At 40.7% G+C, this 22,800-nt stretch overlaps 1 protein-coding gene across 1 annotated transcript in view; it reads left to right on the top strand.

Moving 5' to 3' along the window:
* Nucleotides 1-22,594: 22,594 nt before the first annotated feature.
* Nucleotides 22,595-22,800, top strand: part of LOC134219929 (uncharacterized) — a 536,387-nt gene continuing 536,181 nt past the window's right edge. The window contains exon 1 of the mRNA XM_062698833.1: nucleotides 22,595-22,653. The gene's annotated coding sequence lies outside the window, so the exon portion shown is untranslated. The remainder of the gene's footprint in view (nucleotides 22,654-22,800) is intronic.

Here is a 22,800-nt window from a genome sequence, read left to right as displayed (position 1 = left end):
TAAGTATCCAGCGGATTTCATTTTTCCACTTTCTTTTTATGCTGACGAGTTTGAAATAAATGACAATTTGTCATCGCATAATAAACGACATTCAATATGCGGGATGTATTACAATTGTCCAGTGATCCCAGAACAGTTTTCTTCCAAATTGTGTAACATATTCGTGGCCGGTTTCATTCAAAAGGTGGATATCAATGAAATAGCTATGATTGAAAAAGTGATTGAAAAATTGAAACTACTAGAAGAAAGGGGTGTTTTACTAAATATAGGGAATAAGCAGTTCCTAGTAAGATTTCCTTTAATACTAGTTCAGGGTGATAACCTAGGCATACATAGTATGTTAATGTTAGCTGGTGGTTTTAGTGCAACCTTCTACTGTCGTTTTTGCAAACGTCCAAAATTAGATTTACAGCAAGACGTAGAAGAGTTTGAATGTTTTCTAAGGAGCGAAGAGAATTACAATGAAGATCTATGGTCTGGAACGCAAAAAGACACTGGAATTAAAGGAAAATCAGAGTTCAGCAAATTACCTTCATTTAGAATAACTGAAAATGTTTCCGTCGATGCTATGCATGATTTATTTAGTAGTGGCATATGCAAAATAGGCTTCCAAAATGTTCTTAAGCAGCTTATCCAAACCAAGAAGTACATGACACTGAGTCAAATTAACACCCGAAGAAGAATTCTGGCAAAACAAACATTGGACGATTCCTTATCAAGAATGCCAGATATAGAGTATGAGAGCAAAACAAAATCTTATAAATTAAGAACGACTGCCGCTGAAATGAGATCCTTTTGCCATTTTTTCACGTTTATTGTTGGACCATTTGTACCTGTGGATGAACCTATATGGGAATATGTAAAAAGTCTGATTAATTTGGTTGAAATTATTCTACTGCCATCTTTTGAATTCATTGACATTGATCGCCTTAACCAAAGTGCCAAGCTTCATCATGAGCTTTTCTTAAGAAATTTTGATAATGAAACGTTACGCCCAAAGCATCATCATATATTGCATTATGGAAGAGTTATTACAAAAAGCGGGCCAATAGTCAATATGATGTGCTTCAGGTATGAAGCTAAACATAAAATATTTAAACAGTATGCACACATAACACCATCCAGGAAAAATATTTGTTACACTTTAGCCGTCAAAGCTGCCCTGCAATTTAGTTATGACGTACTAAATCAAACTTTTTTTCAATCTGACTCTAATGACTCTTTTACTGACATAAATCTGACGTCTCGTTCATATTTTGCTAAATTAGTTTACTCAGAAGAAGTAAACTTAGAACAAAATTGCAAATCTTCTTACAATTGCAAAATAAACGGCACATCATACAAAAATGGTTAATTTTTAACACTCACACAAAATGGAGTTACTGAACTCTATGAAATAATAGAAATTTTAAAATCAAATGATCTACATTTTGTAGTAGGACAACTATGGCAGTGCGGTAACTTCAACGAACACTATTTAGCGACAGAAGTATGCAAATGTTCACAACTTTTTAAAATATCAGCTCTTTCAGATTTCGATGGTCCACCACTAATGATTCATTCCATTAAAAATCAACTCTATTATAGAAAAAAAAGTAATTTTATCTACGAAATCAATGAAGCTTGAAGAATAGTTGATAAGAATGTGTTTTGTAAGAATAAATGCGTAAGAACTTGTTTAAAATCACTGTATAAATATTAAATTAGATGAAAATTTATTTGATGTATTGTTCGTACAGAAAGATGTGACAAAAACTGATCATTTCAACATATTCTTAATTAGTGGACTATAATCAATAAATTTGTTTTTATATAAACGGGTATTTTATTATCATATACGAGTTCCCAATCTATAAGAAAAGTATTGAGAATAAAATTGTAATAGTTTCTTTCACAACACGTATTCTATGAATTACAATTAAAAAGCACTGATATGGTTTATACAATTATGAATCATTATTGGCGATACTACCTTAATGAATCTTTATGTGATAGTCATGTAGGAAATGTAGTGAGACATATTCCACATAATTAAATTAAATACAATCATATTCGTTTAAATATAGATAAAAGATATTTTAGTTACTAGATAAAAATTGTCGCTTCGGTTCCCTTTGTTCTGCTGTCCGAAACATGTGTGGTACATACCTGTCAAATCGTATGGATTTTCCTTCTTTGACATTTAGCTCGACCCTATCCTCGCCAGCAAAAGATGTTCCGGACAGCGACGACAGCGACAATCTTTATCTAGTAACTAAAATATCTTTTATATAGATAAAGATTATTTGGTCAGCATCCTCATTCATGTACCCAGCGTTTAGGGAAGATTCATAAAGTAGGTCACGCAAAAATTGACGATTTTCAACCCCGAATCGTCACGCAGCTCAGAATCCCCCTCCTCCTGAAAGCGTGATGTACATTGTGGATGGTTTCTTATTACTCGGACGAATTTCAACCGAATTACTTAATACATAATTATTAATTGCTGAATAAGTTTTTATTGATGTACCAACAACCAAGTGATTTAGTTGAAACGCGGCTGGTTAATAAACGTTGGGGACGGGAATATGGGTACTGTCCCAATAGTCTTTCTAGCTATAATACAGTTCGCGCTTGTATACGACATGCAAAAACCATTGCATTTCAATAGATTGCGTTGCGTTGCGTTGCGTTGCGTTGTAACGGAGTATTTCGTAGATTGCATACTGATAGTTGTCATGTATATTCTTTACCCTTCTTATCCCAATTGCTTATGGATTTCCATTTGGGATTCAAAGGATTGGCGGTCCAAAATGACAAAACATGAAGGCTATCATTGCCGGCCACGCCCATCTTCTCCGTTACTAGGAAAGGAAAGGAAATGATGATATGACATCTACTTAACGAGAGGCCAGCGACTCACCGACGCCCTCATAGATGTCAAGGAATTGGATGGTGGGTAGGGTATGTGGTTTAGGAGTATCATTATAAGCAAATGATAGAAAATTTGTGGAAATACGTTGGGAGTGACTTTGCTAAGAAATTTATCTCACTCCATTATCTTTGCCGATGATTTTCCTCGGATGGGGCGAAGGTATTAGCCTTGCCCTGGCTAATAGCCTAGGTTTAAGCGCCTTTGCTCGCTCTCTGAAACGAAAAAAGAGCAAAAAGAAATTAAATTCCCCTTCCCCCCTGATATGATAATGATTTTTACACCAGTGTACCTCATAGAAAATTTCTTTATCACTTGAGAATAATATAAAAAAAAAATGTAATACCGCTTGGTTCTATTCTCTGCAGCTTTTAACTAAGAATAAATCGGAAAATTCAGAAGTTTTGCAATTGCATTGATGTATGAATGTTTCATTTTTTTTTTTTGATAAATCCACTGTGTAACTTTTCTGAGCAGCAACTAAGTAAATTATTTGATAGAAACACATTTTTAATACGAATAGAACACTACTGCTGCTGGGGAAATCATGAACTTTGTTCTATTTTTTCAGATTAAAATAAGAAAAATATTTTGAAATTAATCAGAGCTGCATCACTAAAAATTGAAATTTTGGTGAAAAATAAGCTGCAGTGATGAAAAATCTCGGATTGAGATATATTGACTGTAAAATTATTATAAAAAAATAACCATGGCCCTCATCAATAAACTTTTTAATATGTTACATGTGAAGATTAATGTATATCATATTTCAAAAATGGGCCACGTTCAAAGTTTCAAAAATAAGTCTACTTAGTGAGCAAAAGTTGTTTTTTTCTAAACATGTGATTAGTTTAAATACATAGATCAAAATATATAATGTTTTGGAAAAAAGTATGAAATTTTCTTACCTTAACGATGTCAGAGCAAATATGTTCTTATATTCTTAATACCTGCAAATCCTGTATCGATATCCGACTAAGAGCAAACGTTCGGTGAGATGTTCCGTCACTTGGAACCGTTCATTTGGTGTGGTGAACGTGTCGGAGATCCGCCGAGTGTCTTTTAATAGCTGGTGGTGATGCGTTGCAGGTTGTTTTTCTCGCTTTGTGATGCCGTTAATTAGCCAGTTCGTCCGATATATCCTCGTCCATATTACAACTGATTATCACTGTAGAGCTCTCATTCCAAAAAATCTCGACACGTTAGGTATTCCTCATAAAGATAAGGCTTCTTCCGTCCGCTCCCATTTCATCTGATCTACGCGTACGCTTGAAATGCTACTTTCTGAGCGAGTAGGTACAAAGTTCCTCTCCAATCTGGGAAATGCGTTGATTACTGCAGTCTTCGGGTGTAATTAAAATATTCTGGTCTTGACAGAATCCAGTACAAACAATTTTCACTTTTTCTTGAAAAACTTGAAAATCGTTGGAAAAATGACGGACGCCATTGCATTTCAATAGATTTTAATCTCAAATTCAAGACAAAATCATTTATTATACAATATCATTTCATTTGTTTTTCAAGCATCTATCCTTTTAAATTGAAGTGGACTTATATTGATAAACACTCCAATATGTATTCAAATCCATCCCTAGATATAGTGTATTTCAAGGAGACAACACTATGATAGAAAGTGTTTTGCTGTTGGAAAAAATGTGGTTCATTTAGGGCAAAACAAAGTGCAAAACACTTTATAGGAACGTGTATATTTTTTGAGTGTACGTCCGCAGTAAAACCATAAAAGTACGTTTTGCACCACCGGACCGGACCGACCTCCGATTTAGCACTAGCGTCGAATACCACACGACACTTGGTGGTTGAACTCGATGGTCGTAGAACAGCCTGCATGGTGTGGAGGAGTGGAGTAGGTGCTCAAATTCGGTGGATCGTCAGCCTCCTTGATTTTCCGGCAGTGACCGAGATCTTCATATTGCTTGATGAATTCGCAGTATGGTTGCTTTAGCCCTGGAATGCGGTCTAAGCGTTTCTCAAGCATAAGAAACCGTTTCAATGCCAGAGAACGACAACTAGCAGCTCTATGTACATTGTCTTTAAAGAGTAATCTCACAACGAACCTGCCGGTTTCATTACACTCGTATCTCGACATAAAATGTGCTTCACATGACAATTGTTCGGGTGAAACGGGAAACACATCCGGTACTTCCTCCATACTCCAATTGTTGCATCATTTTCTCAATGGAGTTGATCGACGCACATAGGAGTATTTTGCCAATCTAGCCGGAAAAAAGTTGACTTTTTCGTAGTGCAAAAATATGTAAAAATTAGCTGAATAGTGTGGGACCTGCTATCTGTATATTTTTTTTATTTGCAATGATATTTTGACTGCTACGCTCTTTGAAACTTTGCTGTTTTTAACTAACATTTTTATTTTTGCGGCTTGTGTTTTTATAGCACGAAATGATTTATTTCGGTGTTCATTCTGTATCACCGTAATTCACATTATTACCACGGATGATGATTATGGTGGTAATATAGTAGTCCATACATATTAATTTCAAAGAAAAAATCGATTGTTTTGTGATATATGGAGGAACTAATAGTTGTAACTTTTGAATAAAAAAAAGATGAAAAACTCACAATTTCATTGGTCTGGCATATCGTTATTTGGCGATTTTCGGTAATATTTCAGTACACAGCCTCAAGATATACATCCATATTTTGTTATCCCGAAATAAAATCTTGCGCAAATTTGCGCCATTTTAAAATCGGGGTCTCGAAAGTTGTGATACGATTGAGATTTTTCTGCAGTTATGAAATGCAAGTTATTTCCAGGTGTGATGAATTTACCATCTCACTTTCTTAGCGTATAGATGTCGAATAATTATATGATAGTATATAACAAGAGATTATTCATATTTACGAGATTCTAGTCAGACGTATTGTGCTTGGGGAACATGGGGTAAAACGACTCATAATTTATAACGACTGGAAGGAATGTATCTGTGACTGTCGATTATTCACAACTTTAATTTCATAAATCCAATACAATACAAGTCTTTCTGTTATTAGTTGGAAAGTTGCTAAAGGGCGTCCAGGAAGGTTGTGATTTGTGAATAACTCCAAAACATTAATATAAAATAATAGGTTAAAAAACAAAATTATCATACAAAGTACTGAGACGTTAAGCTAAAAATGATTGAACTGAATAAAAAAGTACACTGAAGTCGGTTTTTACAGGAGGGATACTTCAGTTTTATTTATTTCCAGACTAAGGCCGGAGTGGCCAGTGCAATACATAAAAGTCTTCTCCATTCAGCTCGGTCCATGGCTGCACTTTGCAAACCACGCAGTCTGCGAAGGGTCCGCATGTCATCTTCCACTTGATCGATGCACCTTGCCCGCTGCGCACATCGCCTTCTTGTGCCCGTCGGATCGTTGTCGAGAACCATTTTCACCGGGTTACTGTCCGACATTCTGGCTACGTGCCCGGCCCACCGCAGTCGTCCGATTTTCGCGGTGTGAACGATGGATGGTTCTCCCAACAGCTGATGCAACTCGTGGTTCATTCGCCTCCTCCACGTACCGTCCACCATCTGCACCCCACCATAGATGGTACGCAGCACTTTCCTTTCGAAAACTCCGAGTGCGCGTTGGTCCTCCACGAGCATCGTCCAGGTCTCGTGTCCGTAGAAGACTACCGGTCTAATGAGCGTTTTGTAGATTGTCAGTTTGGTACGGCGGCGAACTCTATTCGATCGGAGCGTCTTGCGGAGTCCAAAGTACGTACGATTTCCAGCCACTATGCGTCTCCGAATTTCTCTGCTGGTATCATTCTCGGCAGTCACCAGTGAGCCCAAGTACACAAATTCTTCTACCACCTCGATTTCGTCACCGCCGATGCCAACTCGCGGTGGGTGGCTCACATTGTCTTTTCTTGAACCTCTTCCTATCATGTACTGCGTCTTCGCCGTGTTGATGACTAGTCCGATCCGCTTGGCTCTTCAGTCTGATGTAGGCTTCCTCCATCTTCTCAAAGTTACGTGCCATAATATCTATGTCGTCGGCGAAGCCAAATAGCTGGACGGTGTTATTGAAAATTGTACCACTCGTGTTAATTCCTGCTCTTCGTATTACCCCTTCCAAAGCGATGTTGAATAGCAGACACGAAAGACCATCACCTTGCCGAAACCCTCTGCGGGTTTCGAAGGGACTCGAGAATGTCCCTGAAACTCGAACTACGCACATCACCCGATCCATCGTCGCTTTGATCAACCGTGTCAGTTTATCCAGAAGTCCGACTTCGTGCATTAGCTACCATAGCTGGTCCCGATCGATTGTATCATATGCGGCTTTGAAGTCGATGAATAGATGATGTGTGGGCACGTTGTATTCGCGGCATTTCTGCAGTACTTGGCGAATGGCGAACACCTGGTCCGTGGTAGAGCGTTCGCCCATAAAATCCGCCTGGTACTGCCCCACGAACTCCCTTGCAATTGGTGCTAGTCGACGGCATACAATTTGGGAAAGTACCTTGTAGCCGGCGTTCAGCAATGTGATTGCGCGGTAGTTGCTACAATCCAGCTTATCGCCCTTTTTGTAGATGGGACACACGACACCTTCCATCCACTCCTGCGACAAAACTTCCTCCTTCCAAATCTTGATAATGACCCAGTGCAGCGCTCTAGCCAGTGCCTCACCACCGTGTTTAAATAGCTCTCCTGGTAGTTGGTCAACCCCATGGGGCTTTGTTGTTCTTCAGCCGGCCAATCTCCTCCTGGATTTCCTGGAGATCCGGAGCCGGTAAAATTATGTCCTGCGCGTTCTCCCAGGTCCATCACCATACCGCCATCTTCGTCTGCCACATCGCTATTTAGGTGTTCTTCGTAGTGCTGCCGCCACCTTTGAATCACCTCACGCTCGTTCGTAAGAAGGTACCCGTTTCTGTCCTTACACATATTAGGCTGTGGCACGTGCCCTTTACGTGAACGGCTCAACTTCTCATAGAACATTCGTGCGTTATTAGCGCTGTACAGTTGCTCCGTCTCTTCTCTTCACAAATCGAGTTTTGTCTGTTCCGCGCCCGTTTATATCGTGCCTCGTTCGCCCTCGTGCGGTGTTGCAGCAATCTCGCCCATGCTGCATTCTTCTCTTCCACTAACTGCTCACATTCGCCGTCATACCAGTCGTTTCTCTGATCCGGGGGCACCGTGCCAAGTGCAGCGGTTGCGGTGCTACCAATGGCGTATCGAATATCTCTCCAGCCATCTTCAAGAGATGCTGCGCCTAGCTGCTCTTCCGTTGGAAGTGCCACTTCCAGCTGCTGCGCGTATTCTTGGGCTAGTCTACCGTCTTGTAGCCGCCCAATGTTAAGCCGCGGCGTCCGACTTCGACGCGTGTTGTACACCGTCGAGAGTTTTGAGCGCAGGCATACTGCAACGAGGTAGTGGTCGGATTCAATATTCGCACTGCGGTAAGTGCGGACGTTCGTGATGTCGGAGAAGAATTTACCGTCGATTAGAACGTGGTCGATTTGGTTTTCCGTTTCTTGGTTAGGTGATCTCCATGTGGCCTTGTGGATATTTTTGCGGGGAAAGAAGGTGCTTCGGACTACCATTCCGCGGGAGGCTGCGAAGTTTATACATCGTTGGCCGTTGTCATTCGATACGGTGTGCAGACTATCCGGTCCGATGACCGGTCTATACATTTCCTCCCTTCCTACCTGTGCGTTCATGTCACCGATGACGATTTTAACGTCCCGCAGTGGGCATCCATCGTATGTCTGCTCCAGCTGTGCGTAAAACGCTTCTTTCTCGTCGTCGGGTCTCCCTTCGTGTGGGCAGTGCACGTTGATGATGCTATAGTTGAAGAAACGGCCTTTAATCCTCAGCTTGCACATCCTTGCGTTGATTGGCTGCCACCCAATCACGCGTTGGCGCATCTTACCCAGCACTATGAAGCCGGTTCCCAGCTCGTTGGTGGTGCCACAGCTTTGGTAGAAGGTAGCCGCTCGATGCCCGCTTTTCCACACTTTCTGTCCTGTCCAGCAAATCTCCTGCAGCGCCACGACGTCGAAGTTGCGGGGATGTAATTCATCGTAGATTATCCTGTCGCAACCTGCGAAACCTAGCGACTTGCAATTCCATGTTCCAAGCTTCCAATCGTGATCCTGTATACGTCGCCTAGGTCTTTGCCGATTATATCGAGTCGCATTATCTCTTATATTGTTCGTAATGATTGGTTTTCTAGGCGGCTTATTGGGCCTGCGCAAACCTCCTGTCTCGTCGGAGGGCCGTCGTGTCAGGGCTGTTTAGCGTCCCACCTAACACCAGGACTTGGGCTTGTGCGCTTTGAGCGGCACACGGTCGCTTTGGTGGAGCCTACTTGCGGATACATGCAGCTTTTTATAGAGGTTTAACAGGGCCCACTGTCAAACCCCACCACATCCTAGGCAAGCCCCACAACTCGCAGATGGCCTGGGGAGGGATCGTCAAGCCCTTGGACATAGTCCCTGCTGCCCGATTCCGCATTCATATTGTGCAAATAGTAAAAAAAATATCACAAAATTTTAATCATGGACACACTGAAGACGTTTTATAGAAGAAAACTACTTACGTATTTGTCGACTAAGAATAGGGTTAGTTAGCCGTAATAGAAAAATTTGTATAACCTAAAGTTTTGAAAACAACTTAACGATTTTGTTCAGCGGCGCAGCCAAAATTTTTTTATAATATAAAGTATGGATTAGCTTAAATTTGTTTTGAAATTCCGCGGAATTCCGTTAAATTTCGTTAGAAGCTAGTATTTTCTAGCGAAATTTTTGTAATTTTACGAAACGAAACGAAATCAAGAAATCAGATTTCGCCATGCTCAAATTCCGCGAAATTCCGCGGAATTTCGTTTCGAACCACCTGAAACGAAATTTTTCGAAATACCGCATATGCTTATTTCTTATTACTCGGACGAATTTCAACCGAATTACTTAATACATAATTATTAATTGCTGAATAAGTTTTTATTGATGTACCAACAACCAAGTGATTTAGTTGAAACGCGGCTGGTTAATAAACGTTGGGGACGGGAATATGGGTACTGTCCCAATAGTCTTTCTAGCTATAATTCAGTTCGCGCTTGTATACGACATGCAACAACCATTGCATTTCAATAGATTTTAATCTCAAATTCAAGACAAAATCATTTATTATACAATATCATTTCATTTGTTTTTCAAGCATCTATCCTTTTAAATTGAAGTGGACTTATATTGATAAACACTCCAATATGTATTCAAATCCATCCCTAGATATAGTGTATTTCAAGGAAACAACACTATGATAGAAAGTGTTTTGCTGTTGGAAAAAATGTGGTTCATTATGATACAAACTCAAGTGTTTTGAACTTCAAAATGAATAATTTGACCAGTAGGGCAAAACAAAGTGCAAAACACTTTATAGGAACGTGTATATTTTTTTGAGTGTACGTCCGCAGTAAAACCATAAAAGTACTTACGGAATCGCAGCGTAATGGAAAATATCCCGTTTTGCACCACCGGACCGGACCGACCTCCGATTTAGCACTAGCAGGGACTAATACCGGGATCTGGCACTCGGAATTTTCTTGTGTTGCGCTTAAATCTCATTCGGTGTGTAGGAGTCCTAGGTATGATCGACGCACATAGGAGTATTTTGCCAATCTAGCCGGAAAAAGGTTGACTTTTTCGTGGTGCAAAAATATGTAAAAATTAGCTAATAGTGTGGGACCTGCTATCTGTATATTTTTTTTTATTTGCAATGATATTTTGACTGCTATACGCTCTTTGAAACTTTGCTGTTTTTAACTAACATTTTTATTTTTGCAGCTTACGTTTTCATAGAACGAAATTAATTATTTCGGTGTTCATTCTGTATAACCTGAATTCACATTATTATCACTGACGATGATTATGGTGGTAATATAGTAGTCAATACATATTAATTTCAAAGAAAAAATCGATTGTTTTGTGATACACTCAACCCTCTTTTTACGGCAGTTTTTTTACGTCACTTCGTTTTACGGCCTCCTTTCTACGGCACGTGTCGTAAAAAGAATTTGAAACATTATTGACATCCAAAAGTAAGCCTATAAGAAGGCACTCTTAGAAACCCAAAAAACAAAGTAGATGCTTTGTATATTCATCATTTGCCTTCAACTATTGTTCCATTCCAGGTCATCCAAGAAATTCCTGGAGTCTACACGCGTAACCAAGGACCTAAGGTCTACAAGCGTAACGAAAGAGCTGTTATCTCTTTTTAAAAATGGTTCATGTCCTACTTGATATATAAAACCAAATACCGTTCCAGGTTATCCGAGAATTCCCTGGAGTATCAAATCCAGGCATATGAGTTGTTCTAAGATCTCCAAATTGCCCTTGAGTTTGAACCAAATGTTCTGCTGAATCAACCAAGGCTTCCATGATGTCCCTAGCCGCGGTATCAACCCAATTATGTCCTCCGAGTATTTTTCTCTCACTTGCGTCTCAAATCCTGACATATGAGATGTAGTAAGATCTCCAAATCGTTCTGGAGTTTGAATCAAATGGTCTATTCCGAATCAACCAAGGCTTGCATGATGTCCCCAGCCACGATAACAATCCAATTATGTCCTCCGAGTATTTGTCGTTTGTCGTCTCAAATGTAGGCATATGAGTTGTTCTAAGATTTCCAAATTATCCTGGAGTTTGTATCAAATGGTCTGCCGAATCAACCAAGGCTTCCATGATGTCCTCTGCTGCAGTATTAACCCAATTATGTCCTCCGAGTATTTTTCCTCCACTTGCGTCTCAAATCCAGACATATGAGATGTTGTAAGATTTCCAAATCGTCCTGGAGTTTGAATAAAATGGTCTGCCGGATCAACCAAGGCTTCCATGATGTCCCTAGCCGCGATAACAACCCAATTATGTCCTCCAAGTATTTATCGCTCAGTCGCGTCTCAAAAGTTGGCATATTAGTTGTTTTAAGATCTCCAAATCGTCCTGGAGTTTGAATCAAATGGTCTGCCGAATCAACCAAGGCTTTCATGATGTCCTCTGCTGCGGTATCAACCCAATTATGTCCTCCGAGTATTTTTCTTTCACTTGCGTCTCAAATCCAGACATATGAGATGTTGTAAGATTTCCAAATCGTCCTGGAGTTTGAATAAAATGGTCTACCGAATCAACCAAGGCTTCCATGATGTCCCCAGTCACGGTATCAACCCAATTATGCCCTCCGAGTATATTTCTTTCACTTGCTTCTCAAATCCAGCTATATGAGATGTTGTAAAATTTCCAAATCGTCCTAGAGTTTGAATCAAATGGTTTACCGAATCATCCTAGGCTTCCAAGATGTCCCAAGCCGCGGAAACAATACAATTATGTCCTCTGAGTATTTGTCGTTCACTGGCGTCTCAAATGTAGGATATGAGTTGTTCTAAGATCTCCATTTATCCCGAAGTTTGTATCAAATAGTCTACCGGATCAACCAATGTTGCCATGATGTCCCCAGCCGCGGTATCAATCCATTTATGTTCTTCGAATATTTTTCTTTCACTTGCGTCTCAAATCCAGGCATATACAAAACACGTGCATGGGCTCTAAGGACACGGACTAGAGGACTGAGGACTATTTGTTCACACTCCAGATCAATTTGGAAGGCTCAGAATATCGCATTTCATATACAAGAAATGTGCTTGGAGGACGCGATTGGTTGCTGGGAACATAGCGCAGATTGGAGATCCGGAACATGTCATCTTCATGAATAAATTGTGTACATGTAGTCGGATGACATAATTGGGAACCGATGTGAGACAGTCTAGGGCTGAAAGCCTCGCTTATAAAGATAAAAAAAATTGGGAACACATCTTCATTTGGGACATAGTTCCAGGCGAGTTTGATTTGGTAGACTATTTGGATCCTACTCTAGGGCAATTTGTAGGATGGCAAGTAAACCATCAATACTAGGAGAACACAATTGGGGTGATACCGTTGCTAAGGACATCATGGAAGTCGTTGTTCATTTGGAAAGTAATCTAAATACACTTAGTGGACATAATGGGGTTGATATCGTGGCTGGGGCAAGATGCAAGCCTAGTTGGATTCAGTGGACCATTTGATTCAATCTATAGAACAATTGGGAGGTCTTTCAACATCATGGCGGAATTTGAGACGCAATTCGAAAGCTATCCAAATTCCAAGACAACTTTGAGATCTTACAACACCTCATATGCCTTGATTTGAGACAAGTGAAAGACAAATACTCGGAGATTATAATTGAGTTGATACCGCGACTGAAGACATCATGGAAGCCTTGGTTAATTTGGTAGACCATTTGATTCAAACTCCAGGACGATCTGAAGATCTTACTACATCTTACATGCTAAAATTTGAGACGCAAGTGAAAGACAAAATTGGCTTCACACCGCAGCTGAGGACATCGTGAAAGCCTTGTTTGATTCGGTAGACTATTTGATTCAAACTCCAGGATAATTTGGAGATTTTAAAATATCTCATATGCCTGTATTTGAGACGTTAGTGAAAGACTAATACTCAGAAGCGCAAATTAGGTTGACATCGCTGCTGGGGACATCATGGAAGCCTTAGTTGATTCGGCATACCATTTGATTCAAACTCCAGAACAATATGGAGACCTTAAAACATTTCATATACCTGGACTTGGGACTCAAGTGAAAGACAAATACTCGGAGGGCATGATTTTGATGATACCGTGGCTGAGGACATCCTGGAAGCCTTGGTTGATTCATTAGACCATTTGATTCAAACTGCAGGAAAATTTGGAGGTCTTATAACACCTCATATGTCTTGTTTTGAGACGCAAGTGAAAGACAAATACTCGGAGGTCATAATTGAGTTGATACCGCGACTGAAGTCATCATGGAAGCCTTGGTTGAATTAGTAGACTATTTAATTCAAATTCAAATTTGTGGGCAGCAGGGACTATGTCCAAGGGCTTGACGATCCCTCCCCAGGCCATCTGCGAGTTATGGGGCTTGCCTAGGATGTGGTGGGGTTTGACAGTGGGCCCTGTTAAACCTCTATAAAAAGCTGCATGTATCCGCAAGTAGGCCCCACCAAAGCGACCGTGTGCCGCTTAAAGCGCACAAGCCCAAGTCCTGGTGTTAGGTGGGACGCTAAACAGCCCTGACACGACGGCCCTCCGACGAGACAGGAGGTTTGCGCAGGCCCAATAAGCCGCCTAGAAAACCAATCATTACGAACAATATAAGAGATAATCCAGTAACCCGGTAAAAATGGTTCTCGACAACGATCCGACGGGCACAATAAGGCGAGGTGCGCAGCGGGCAAGGTGGATCGATCAGGTGGAAGATGACTTGCGGACCCTCCGTAGACTGCGTGGTTGGCGACGTGTAGCCATGGACCGAGCCGAATGGAGAAGACTCTTATATACCGCACAGGCCACTTCGGCCTTAGTCTGATTAAATAATAATAATTAATTCAAATTCCAGGACAATTTGGAGATCTTACAACACCTCGTATGTCTTGTTTTGAGACGCAAGTGAAAGACAAATCCTTGAAGTACATATTTGGGTTGATACCACGGCTTAGGACATCATGAAGGCTTCGGTTGATTCGATAGACCATTTGATGTAAACTCCAGGACAATTTGGAGATTATACAACATCGCATATGCCTGTATTTGAGACGTAAGTGAAAGACCAAAACCAAGAAGACAAATTTAGTTTAACACCGCGGCTGAGGACATCATGGAAGCCTTGGTTGATTCATTAGACCATTTGATTCAAACTCCAGGACTATTTGGAGGTCTTACAACACCTCGTATGTCTTGTTTTGAGACGCAAGTGAAAGACAAATCCTTGAAGTACATGTTTGGGTTGATACTACGGCTTAGGACATCATGAAAGCTTTGGTTGATTTGGTAGACCATATGATTCAAACTCCAGGACAAATTTGGAGATCTTAAAACCTCTCATATATCTGGACTTGAGACGCAAGTAACAGACAAATACTCAGAGGGCATGATTGGGATGATACCGCGGCTGAGGACATCATGCAAGCCTCAGTAGCTTCGGCAGACCATTTGATTCAAAATCCAGAACAATTTGGAGATCTTACAACTTCATACATGGAAGAATTGAAGACGCAAGTGAAAGACAAATAATCGAAGGACAAAATTGAGTTGACACCGAGGCTGGGAACATCGTGAAAGCCTTGGTTGATTCGGTAGAGCATTTGATTCAAACTCCAGGACAATTTGGAGATCGTATTACATCTCATACGCCTGAATGTGAAGAGATCCTACAATACCTCATGTAAGACACAAGTGAAGGTATTTAAAAGTATCCAACGATCAATAAATTAAGTGTAATAATTGAAATTTTAGCAAAAATTCTTTTTACGTCACATTCGGTTCACGTCCCCCCAATAAGTGACGTAAAAAGAGGGTTGAGTGTATATGGAGGAATTAATAGTTGTTACTTTTGAATAAAAAAAAGATGAAAAACTCACAATTTCATTGGTCTGGCATATCGTTATTTGGCGATTTTCGGTAATATTTCAGTACATAGCCTCTAGATATACATCCATATTTTGTAATCCCGAAATAAAATCTTGCGCAAATTTGCGCCATTTTAAAATCGGGGTCTCGAAAGTTGTGATACGATTTTTTGTGAATTTTTCTGTGAAATGCAAGTTATTTCCAGGTGTGATGAATTTACCATCTCACTTTCTTAGCGTATAGATGTCGAATAATTATATGATACCCAGACAACCAGAATGCATGCATAATAGAATTGATTTTCTCATATACGATGCCCATGCGCACAAATTTCATCGCTTACCAGTCGCGAAAATGCTTTTTACGTACAAAAGTGGAGGCGATATATGTGTATTTCTTATCCGACGTTGCACGCTAGTTTATGCGATGTGCACGATTTTTATGCGAATTTGTTCGTTCTACATTGCGATGTAGTTTGTGATAACAAACTCTGTTTGACAGATAATCCGATTTCATTTGAGTTTGATTGCAGGAATATGCGATGTCAACAAATGAAACTGGAATTAACTCGTAAAATAGCCTACTGTGCGTGTAAATTTATTAATTAACTGATGAGCTTCGCACAACAATGTAATTTTGATGAAATTTGGATCGGTAAACGATTTTGATCGTGCATTCTTATGCGATGTGTGGTTGTCTGGTTAGTACAAGAGATGGAACTGCAAGTCGCTAGGTTTCGCAGGTTGCGACAGGATGATCTACGATGAATTACATCCCCGCAACTTCGACGTCGTGGCGCTGCAGGAGATTTGCTGGACAGGACAGAAAGTGTGGAAAAGCGGGCATCGGGCGGCTACCTTCTACCAAAGCTGTGGCACCAGCAACGAGCTGGGAACCGGCTTCATAGTGCTGGGAAAGATGCGCCAACGCGTGATTGGGTGACAGCCAGTCAACGCAAGGATGTGCAAGCTGAGGATTAAAGGCCGTTTCTTCAACTATAGCATCATCAACGTGCACTGCCCACACGAAGGGAGACCCGACGACGAGAAAGAAGCGTTCTACGCACAGCTGGAGCAGACATACGATGGATGCCCACTGCGGGACGTCAAAATCGTCATCGGTGATATGAACGCGCAGGTAGGAAGGGAGGAAATGTATAGACCGGTCATCGGACCGGATAGTCTGCACACCGTATCGAATGACAACGGCCATCGATGCATAAACTTCACAGCCTCCCGCGGAATGGTAGTCCGAAGCACCTTCTTTCCCCGCAAAAATATCCACAAGGCCACATGGAGATCACCTAACCAAGAAACGGAAAACCAAATCGACCATTTTCTAATCGACGGTAAATTCTTCTCCGACATCACGAATGTCCGCACTTACCGCAGTGCGAATATTGAATCCGACCACTACCTCGTTGCAGTATGCCTGCGCTCAAAACTCTAGACGGTGTACAGCACGCGTCGAAGTCGAACGCCGCGGTTTAATATTGGGCGGCTACAAGACGGTAGACTAGCCCAAGAATACGCGCAGCAGCTGGAAGTGGCACTCCCAACGGAAGAGCAGCTAGGCGCAGCGTCTCTTGAAGATGGCTGGAGAGATATTCGATCCGCCATTGGTAGCACCGCAACCGTGGTAGACAAAACTCGATTTTCCGGAGGCAAAAGCGTCAGCAGGAAGATCGAGACCGTGAAGAGACGGAGCAACTGTACCGCACTAATAACACACGAAAGTTCTATGAGAAGTTGAACCGTTCACGTAAGGGCCACGTGCCACAGCCTGATATGTGTAAGGACATAAACGGGAACCTTCTTGCGAACGAGCGTGAGGTGATCCAAAGGTGGCGGCAGCACTACGAAGAGCACCTGAATGGCGATGTGGTAGACGAAGATGGCGGTATGGTGATGGACCTGGGGGAACGCGCGCAGGACATAATTCTACCGGCTCCGGATCTCCAGGAAATCCAGGAGGAGATTGGCCGGCTAAAGAACAACAAAGCCCCTGGGGTTGACCAACTACCAGGAGAGCTATTTAAACACGGTGGTGAGGCACTGGCTAGCTACACTGGGTCATTACCAAGATTTGGTAGGAGGAAGTTTTGCCGCAGGAGTGGATGGAAGGTGTCGTGTGTCCGATCTACAAAAAGGGCGATAAGCTGGATTGTAGCAACTACCGTGCAATCACATTGCTGAACGCCGCCTACAAGGTACTCTCCCAAATTTTATGCCGTCGACTAGCACCAACTGCAAGGGAGCTCGTGGTTCAGTACCAGGCGGGTTTTACGGGCGAACGCTCCACCACGGACCAGGTGTTCGCCATTCGCCAAGTACTGCAGAAGTGCCGCGAATACAACGTGCCCACACATCATCTATTCATTGACTTCAAAGCCGCATATGATACAATCGATCGGAACCAGCTATGGCAGCTAATACACGAACACGGTTTTCCGGATAAACTGACACGGTTGATCAAAGCGACGATGGATCGGGTGATGTGCGTAGTTCGAGTTTCAGGGGCATTCTCGAGTCCCTTCGAAACCCGCAGAGGGTTACGGCAAGGTGATGGTATTTCGTGTTTGCTATTCAACATCGCTTTGGAAGGGGAAGTGCAGGGATTAACACGAGTGGTACAATTTTCAATAAGTCCGTCCAGCTATTTGGCTTCGTCGACGACATAGATATTATGGCACGTAATTTTGAGAAGATGGAGGAAGCCTACACAGCAAAAAATAATTAAATTTACATGGCCTGTAAATTAGAAATAATGTAATAATAAATTGATTGAATCAATAATTTGATTGAAAATTGAGTAGATTTTTATAATTGCTGTAATAATGAACTGATTGAAATTTAATGTGATTGAAAATTGAGTGTATTTTAATGCACATAATTAGAGCATCGAAAAACACATAATTTTAAATTTTATTCCACATGATTTTACAGTACAGTGTATTTTTCAAAAGCTACTTTAAAAATAAATATATATTCGTTGAATTTTCAATCAATATCAATTTAATTTTCAATCATCGTGTAAAATTACAGCAACATCAGAAAGCATAGCACTTCAGTTTTTCTCATTCAATGCGGTGGTGCATCATTTTTTTGTTACGACATGTTTAACTTTGCACAGTTAAAGTGATTGGAAAATGCAATTCCGGAGTGTGGATTATTGTGCAAATCTTTGGATTTATTCAAAAGGCATCTGCGTCAGCAATAATTCAATTTGAAGTTTCGGCGTGTTTTCCGCTGTTCGTTTTTATCTTGTGATTCGTTGGAACAAAGTGTTAAGTCAGTGGCAGGACATATGACCAAACACTTGAGTTCTAGACACCAAGTATTCTGCCTATTCTGATTTGTCGAAATTTGAAATGAGAGGCTGATACCCTGATAAACTAGCATTATTAAGAAATGATTTGTGTAATTGCATGTATGAATTATAAATCTATATAATAAAAATGAAATGGTCTGTGTTCGTATCCGCATAACTCTAAAACGGCTGGATGGATTTGCTCCATTTCTTCGGCAAATATGTCCGTTATCGTTCCCAACGGGAACGATATGAAAATTATTAGTTAAGTTGAGTAAATTGTGAAAAACTATTACTATAATTCGTATGGAAGTTTCGCATGGGCAGTTAAGGTCACTCCTGACAGAATCCAAGTTTCAAAGTGCTCGCGTTTTCGGGGGCGCACCACTCGATACGGAGGCGGTGCACAACTGTCATTTTTGTTGACTTAACTTTGCTGCGTCGCAGCATGCGTGAAAAAATAAAAATGACAGTTGGGCGTTGCTTCCGTATCGAGTGGTGTGCTCCCGAAAACGCGAGCACTTTGAAACTTGGATTCTGTCAGGAGTGACCTTAATAACACGCATTTTCGCCTACTATGCAGGACAACGTCTGCCGCGTCGACTAGTAAATTTATAGAACTCGATTCCAACTGTTTTATTAACTCATACGATTCCATTCAAGCTAATTGGTTAGAAAAACAGACTATTTCGAGGAAAATTTTCGTTTGAGGAAGAAAAAACATTATACAAATGTACGGTACCTTCATATTGCATATTAATACTCCAGACCAATACTTGAAGCCAAAATGTTAAGATATCAGTTCTGCGTTTATGTATATGGAATGATCACTGTTACGCCCTTTTCTAATTTTTGCTTAAATCGACCATTTGAATCCCTAAATTTTTTTCTGCAGAAAGCCCCAAATATTCAAAGCAAAAATACAACAAACGTAATATAAAATTAAATCATTGTTTAAATTTACACGATCGTGTAAAATTAAACAATTACAAAGATTCAATTGAAACTACATGTCATGTAATTTCACATGACTACAGTTTCAATCCGTGTAAATTTCCTATCTGACTCATTTTTGCGTTTATTTTCATGCTCCAAATATGTGCATGAAAATAAACGTAAATTTACAGGAATATTAATACTGTGTACATCAGACTGAAGAGGGAAGCCAAGCGGATCGGACTAGTCATCAACACGTCGAAGACGAAGTACATGATAGGAAGAGGTTCAAGAGAAGACAATGTGAGCCACCCACCGCGAGTAGGCATCGGTGGTGACGAAATCGAGGTGGTAGAAGAATTTGTGTACTTGGGCTCACTGGTGACTGCCGAAAATGATACCAGCAGAGAATTTCGGAGACGTATAGTGTCTGGAAATCGTACATACTTTGGACTCCGCAAGACGCTCCGATCAAATAGAGTTCGCCGCCGTACCAAACTGACAATCTACAAAACGCTCATTAGACCGGTAGTCCTCTACGGACACGAGACCTGGACGATGCTCGTGGAGGACCAACGCGCACTTGGAGTTTTCGAAAGGAAAGTGCTGCGTACCATCTATGGTGGGGTGCAGATGGCGGACGGTACGTGGAGGAGGCGAATGAACCACGAATTGCATCAGCTGTTGGGAGAACCATCCATCGTTCACACCGCGAAAATCGGACGACTGCGGTGGGCCGGTCACGTAGCCAGAATGTCGGACAATAACCCGGTGAAAATGGTTCTCGACAACGATCCGACGGGCACAAGAAGGCGAGGTGTGCAGCGGGCAAGGTGGATCGATCAGGTGGAAGATGACTTGCGGACCCTCCATAGACTGCGTGGCTGGCAACGTGTAGCCATGGACCGAGCCGAATGGAGAAGACTCTTATATACCGCACAGGCCACTTGGGCCTTAGTCTGAATAAATAATAATATAACAAGAGATTATTCCTATTTACGAGATTCTAGTCAGACGTTTTGTGCTTGGGCTCATAATTTATAACGACTGGAAGGAATGTATATGTGACTGTCTATTATTCACATACATCTGGCTAAGCGACTCAATTGGTAAGTGAGTTAGAAGATGACTGCTTTAATCGGAGCAATTCAAAGCATTTAGTCACCCAGTTAGCCTCCGGCGTCTTCTATTTACCACAAGCTTTTCATACGCAACCAAAAATAGGATTTGAGCTAATTTTGTCCGTAGTTTGAATTATCGTTAAATGAATAAATTCCATCAATAATGAGCGTTTGTGGTTTTAGGGAAAAGTTATCAGGTAATCCCATTTTCTACTCTTTTACTATTATCCCATGATGATGAATAACGCTCAAATACAAATTTAAATAGGAGTCGAGTCAAGTACGAGACACTGAAGACGGCCTTACTGTTGAGGTCGAAATACGTACTGTCAAAGGTACAATAAAGTAGTGGAATTAAATGGAATTGTACAAACTCGTCTACAAGTACATTCTCAATATTTCGAAGACACCGTGATTTTTTTTCAGAATTAGGAACATGTTTAATTTAAATAGTTCACTATTTTTGGTTTTTATTTTTTCAAAAATGCACGCATTCAGGCTTCTGATTTATTATTTGTTTACAATTTAACTTCAAATAAAATTACTGCCATACTGCCCAATGCCATAGTATCATACCATGAACGAATATGTACAAGATACGGTGATGATTCGATTTTTAGCATGTTCGAATTTTATCTGCCCCTGTTTTCTTCTACACCCGGTTTCATGACAGTTTTGATATGATTTCTTCACGATCCAATTTTGCCACATTTATGGAAGTCTATATGACAGTCACAACCCAATAATTGCTTTATATTTGTTCTATTGACCTCTCTAAAGATTTTTTCTCGACACATTTTATAATGAGCGAGAAAGGCATCATTACCGCTAGGTTTTTAATACAGTATTTGTATAAAAATCTTACATTTCTTGTATAAAACCTTGCAGAACCATATAGTATAGATTTTATACAATAATTGTAAGATTTGTTTTTTTGGGTGCAAGAAAAGTTATTCGCTAATTACTTGGATGGGATATTCAAGAGTGGACTATCTCGTATTTATCTATCATTTGTTTTACACTTTTATGTTGGAATCATATTACTAATAAGAATCTTTATTGGTTGCAATTGTTGAACTACTGTGCTCTTAGAAAGCACAGTTTGTCTTTACTGTTCATAAAAGCATAAATTACCCATCTTTGGTTGAATTCCTATCTACCTAGTAGTAAACAAAATATATTTTAGAATATTATGAAGCTCGATTACACCGCCAAAGCTTTCACTAGATAATCTTTAGGAGTCTTTGTTGTGGTTAAATATTTGATTTTCAAATTATCAAATAACGATAGTTTACTCAAGTTTACTCAAGTTCGAAGAAATATTTCTCAATTTCAATAAAATTAATTCAATCATAATTTCATTAAAATGGCATAAACTTTGTCTTATCATTAAGATAATTGCTGTAAAGCTCCATTACACCGTCAAAGCTTTCGCACCATGAGCTTTCGATTCAACATTGATAGACGTCCTTTCCGCCCACGTGGATCCACATTCCTTCACACTATGAAAACGCGTGACTTTCCCATCGAGCAGAGAGCGAGGTCCTTGCAAGGTGAGAACAGGTCGAGTTTGGAGAGTGGGATACGTGATTATAGCGGCTTAGAAGAAAGCAAAAGCAAGTGGAGGGAATCTCTGGTGGTGGTCTGGCTGATGCAACAGACTATAAAGGAATACGAGTGACAACCACCCCCTCCGAACAGGAAGAGCAGAGGCATCCATCGACTGACTGCGTGCCAATTGAGAGCAAATCCTGTGTCACAGTCTCGGAGTCTATGCGAGAGCGAGGGAAGAAGATTGAATCGTTTATTGTTGTCAAAAATTTTTCACGATGACGTTTTAGTTTGGAATTTCCGTGCGTTTGGTCGACTGTTTCCGGATAAGCGTCGCAAATTGGTGTCGGGTTTAGTGAGTGAGTTTGGTACAATTAGAGACCCCTGACCGTTTGGGTGAATGCCGGTTGTGTTGCTGTTTGCGAAAATCTTTCCACTGAGTGATAATTCGTTGAAATGGGGACCATTAGTGCTGGGGATGAAGATTGCAAATCAGCCACAA

Source organism: Armigeres subalbatus, chromosome 3 (assembly GCF_024139115.2).
Source record: "Armigeres subalbatus isolate Guangzhou_Male chromosome 3, GZ_Asu_2, whole genome shotgun sequence".
In the NCBI taxonomy this organism is placed as follows: domain Eukaryota; kingdom Metazoa; phylum Arthropoda; class Insecta; order Diptera; family Culicidae; genus Armigeres; species Armigeres subalbatus.
The sequence above is the reverse complement of the archived record's forward strand: the minus strand, read 5'-3'. Positions and strand labels throughout refer to the sequence as shown.